The sequence below is a fragment of the Penaeus japonicus genome, unplaced genomic scaffold (genome assembly GCF_977035675.1).
Source record: "Penaeus japonicus unplaced genomic scaffold, GWHDUDI00000001_assembly GWHDUDI00000040, whole genome shotgun sequence".
In the NCBI taxonomy this organism is placed as follows: domain Eukaryota; kingdom Metazoa; phylum Arthropoda; class Malacostraca; order Decapoda; family Penaeidae; genus Penaeus; species Penaeus japonicus.
This window is the reverse complement of record NW_028234442.1, coordinates 17,242,253-17,247,252: the sequence shown is the minus strand read 5'-3', so window position 1 is coordinate 17,247,252 and position 5,000 is coordinate 17,242,253. Positions and strand designations below refer to the sequence as shown.

Sequence of the window (5,000 nt, the reverse complement as noted above, 5' to 3'; positions counted from 1 at the left end):
TTGCAATGTAGATTTCCTGTTTCTCCATCTCAAGACAAATAATCTTTAAAAACTGCTTCCCAAGATGAATCTTCGTCTTTTTAGAAATACCTGTTCATTTTTTTCCCATATTAACTTAACATCAGTAGTTCTTAATATTCTTTGTATATGAATCATGGACATATGATATCTATCTAATAATATGGTTTCTATGTAGAAAGATGACTTACCAGATCATAAGAAATGAAAGGTAAAATAAGAACACAGAGAATATATATATATATATATATATATATATATATATATATATATATATATATACATATATACATATACATATACATACATAACACATACATATATATATATATATATATATATATATATATATATATATATATATATATATATATATATACAGACCTACATATATATATGTATATATGTATATATATATATAATATATATATATATATAAATATATATAATATATATATGTATATGTATATATATATATATATATATATATATATATATATATATATATATATATATATGCATACATAAAGTAATAACAAAGTGACTGAGATAACGATATATAAATCAAGGAAATCCCACGATTTAAAAAAACATATAACGGATTTAGGATTTATCACACCAGGTAATCCACTGCATAGGGACATCTGATTAGGACACAAACGGTTGTAGATGGATACTATAAGACAAGCACATTACTCTTCTTCTTTTTCTTCTCTCTTCTTCCACCTCCCCATCATCATCCCCTCCCCTCCATCTCCCTTCTTCCGTCATCTCCTTCTCTTTTCTTCTTCCCCCTCCCTTCCCTCGCCATCTTCTCCTCCTCCCCCTCCCCCTCCCTCTCCTCCTCCTAAAGAATATTGCTGTAAAGAATAATGATGATAATGATGATGATAGCAACGGTTAATAAGGGTAATCATGTCATCACAATTAATAGAAAGAACAATGATAACAATACTTATGATAATGAAAGATGATAGTCTTAAACAACAATAAGGGTAATATTAATAATGATGATGATGATAATAGTGATAATGATGATGATATAAAAAATAATAAAGATACTTACATGGCCATTAACAAGGGAAGAGAATCAATACTTATAAATACTTTAACAAAAAGACACACATGCACGTACACACATGTGAATAAAATTATGGAATAATGAATAAGGTGAAAAGTGAATGATATAACTGACTCCGTAGAATATAAAAAATATATACACTTATACCTTCAAAAAATGCGCAGAGGACTTTTTACAAAAGATAAATAACTTAAAATAATGTCACCTAGCGTGTGTGTGTGTGTGTGTGTGTGTGTGTGTGTGTGTGTGTGTGTGTGTGTGTATCTGTGTGTTTATGTGTGTGGATTTGTGTGTGTGTGTGTGTGTCCGTGTTTATGTGTGTGGATTTGTGTGTGTGTGTGTGTGTTTGATTGTGTGTGTGTGTGTGTGGATTTGTATGTATGGGCGTGTGAGGTATTTATTTCAATCCTGATTCAGCTAGGGATAATAAATGCGTGGGGGTGGGGGTGGGGGTGGGGTGGCAGAAGAGGAGGAGAGAGAGAGGGGGGGGGGAGAGGGAGAGAAAGTGGGGAGGGAGTAAGAAGAAAGCGAGAGTTGTAGGAGGAGGAGAGGGAGAGAGAGGAGAGGGGAGGGAGGAGTGGGAGGAGGGAGGGGGAGGGAGGTAGGGGAGGAGGGAGTAGGGAAGGGGAAGAAATGAGAAAGGGGAGAGAGTGAGGGAGGAGGAGGGGTAGGAGTAAGGATAAGATGATATGAGATGAGTATAGAGGAGACGAGAGGAAGGGAGGAGGCGGAGGAAGAGGAGGAGGAGAGAAGAGGAAAGAGGAGGAGGGGGAGGAGGAGGAGGAAGAAAAAAGGGGGGGGGAGAGGAGGGGGGGGGGAAGGGGGGAGGAGAAGGGAGAGGGGGGGTATAGGAGAGAGAGAAAGGGAAGGAAACCTAGGGGGAGGGGGGGGGGGGAGGGGAGGAGGAGGAAGAGGAGGAGGAGAGAGGAGGAGGGAGGAGGAGGGGGAGGAGGAGGAGGAGGGGGAGGAGGTGGAAGAGGAGGAGGAGAGAGGAGGAGAGGAAGGAAGAAGAGGAGAAGTAGGAGGAGAAAAGCAAGAGTACACAAGAGATAGATAGATAGATAGATAAATAGTTAGATAGATAGATAGAGAGAGAGAGCGACGGAGACAGAGATAGAGATAGAAAGAGATAGAAAAAAAAGTAAAAAGATAAAAAAAAGAGAAAGGAAGAAGAAGAAGGAGGAGGAGGATGGAAACGAGATCAAGGTAGTGGGAGGAGGAAAAGAGAGAGAGAAAAGCGAGGGAAGAAAAACCATACAGAAAGTCACCGCATAGCATCCGACTGCGGCTTGGCAAGTCCCCCCCGCTCAAACCCCATGACAGGGGCGGTCTTCTTCCCCCCCTCCTCGTCTCCCCCCTCTCTCCTTTTGCCCCCTGCTTCTCCCCTGTTTGCGCGGACCCGCCCAGGACCGACATCCGACATAGCGCGAGACGCCGCGCGGTAGCGAGCGCCCATCTCTCATCCGACGGGGAATTTGTGACCCATATCTGTGACCAGAAGCTGCGGGCGGTGATGGTCTTCTTCTTAAACACTTACTTCAAACGTATGAACGGAGATTCCTGAAGCCTCATTAAAACTCGGGGGAATTTAGTTTGATTTTTGATGCCGTCTGGAAATGCGTTCTCGTGTCGTGTCATTTTCCCGCCTTTTTTTGGATTGGTTATTTTATTTCTCTGTTTGTTTATCTATTTATTCATTTACTTATTTGGTTATCTATTTATTCATTTACTTATTAATCTATCTATTTATTCATTTACTTATTTGTTTATTTATTCGTTCATTTACTTATTTGTTTATTTATTTATTCATTTGCTTATTTGTTTATCTATTTATTCATTTACTTATTTGTTTATCTATTTATTCATTTACTTCTTTCTTTCTTTATTTATTTTTTTATTTTTTTTATTCCTCGACTCTTTGATTAGTGTTATAATGCTTTTATCTAAATGGATATTCAAATTAGGACCGGTGGATAATAATGCTTTGTATTCCATGTTATTATTGAGCGTGTGTTGTGAATAATTATAAATTATCTCTTTTAAATTAAAATAACATTATCTTTTTTTTTTAGCTATTCATGAAGATTATAATAATGATATTTATCATTATCAAAATATATAAAAATAATCCACAAAATTAAAAATAATCGTTATCATCAATCATATCAGTATGATTGTTATGTCATCGTCATCATTTCTTTAATCATGTCATTTTGATCTTTAATGTTATCATTATCAACAATTTTTCCATTTCCACACATCAATCAACCATTTCTTTTCTGTTGTTTATTGTGGTTATCTTATAACTCCCTTATGATTATAATTGTTATTATTGTGATTATCATCATTATCAATACGCTCCTCCAATGTTATCACTATTGTCATTATCATTGCTATTATTGTTTATCACAAATAACTGATAATTTTCTCACATTATATACTTTATATAAAAAAACCTTATCCTTATAATACATTTATGATACATTGGTGAAGCGAATTATATAAGTGGTGTGCATTTAGGAGCATACTAAATTGTAATAGACTAGAGAGAGTGGCACGCAAGGCGGACGGAGAGGGAGAGGGAGAGAAAGAAATATATATATAAAATTTCTTTTTTAAAATATATAAAAAATTATATATACTATAATATATATATATATAGATTGATAGATAGATAGATAGATAAATGAATACATAGATAGATAGATAGATAGAAAAATTTCGTCAGATATATATATATATATATATTATATATATATTATATCTATATATATATATTCTCTCGACGGAAGAGAGAGAGGCCGCTAGACGCTCGCTTGCTCGAGATAGAAGAGAGAGAGAGAGAGAGATGCTCTCGCTCGAGATAGCCATAGAGAAAGAGAGAGAGGAAGACAGAGAGCAAGAACTAGAAACAGAGATATCAAGGACAAAAGAAAAAAAGAAGAAAACAAACAAACAAAAAATAAGCACAAAAAACAAAAACAATAAAACCAAAATCAAGCAAGCAAACAAACAAACAAGCAAGCGGAACAAGCCCCTCTATATCGCCCTTATTATTAAAGGAATCTTGTGGTTTGTCTCTCCACCTGTTGCGACGAACCGATCAGCTGAGACTTTTTGGTGGTGAGTTACTCCTTTTCTTGGGGGATTGGGGGTGTTGGGGGGGAGATGGTGGGGATGGGGAGTGGGTGGGGGAGGAGATGGAGGGGAGATGGTGGAGGGAGGCTGGTGGGAGTGAAGGGGTGAAGATAGGGTGTGGGGGAGGAGGTGGAGATGGGGGATGGTGTAGGAGAGAGAGAGAAAGAGAAAGAGAGAGAGAGAGAGAGAGAGAGAGAGAGAGAGAGAGAGAGAGCGGACGAGACAGGAGAGAGAGAGACACCGAGACGCGCGAGAGGTAAGAGAGACGAACCAGGGTAACGAGAGAGAGAGACGAGAGATCAGACCCCCCCCCCCCTCCACCCCCCGAGGACGAGAGCCGAAATTGAGAGAGAGAGATAGAGAGAGAGAGGGAGAGAGACAGACAGACAGACAGACAAACAAACAGACTGAGGTAGAGAGAAGCTAGACTACACAGAGAAGAAGGTGAGAGTGAGAAAGAGACAGAGAGAAAAAAAAACAGAGAGAAAGACAGAGAGAAAAAAAAAACAAGAAACACAAAACAGAAACAGAAGAGAAACGAAAAGAGACAGACGAGAAAGATAAAAAGGAAAATCAAAAAAAAAAAAAAAACAGACAAGAAAAAAAAAAAGAAAAAAAAAAAAAAAAAAAAAATAAAAGAAAAAAAAAAACAAAAAATAAAAAATAATAAAGAAAACAACACTAAAAAAACACAAAAAAAAAAAAAAAGAAGGACAAAAATACAAATAAAAAAAAAAACCAAAAAAGAAAACCCAAACACTCA

At 36.9% G+C, this 5,000-nt stretch overlaps 1 protein-coding gene across 1 annotated transcript in view; it reads left to right on the top strand.

Annotated features, from left to right (window-relative positions):
• atk (artichoke) overlaps window positions 1-5,000 on the top strand; it is a 64,302-nt gene that overhangs the window by 1,217 nt on the left and 58,085 nt on the right. The gene's annotated exons all lie outside the window — the stretch shown is intronic.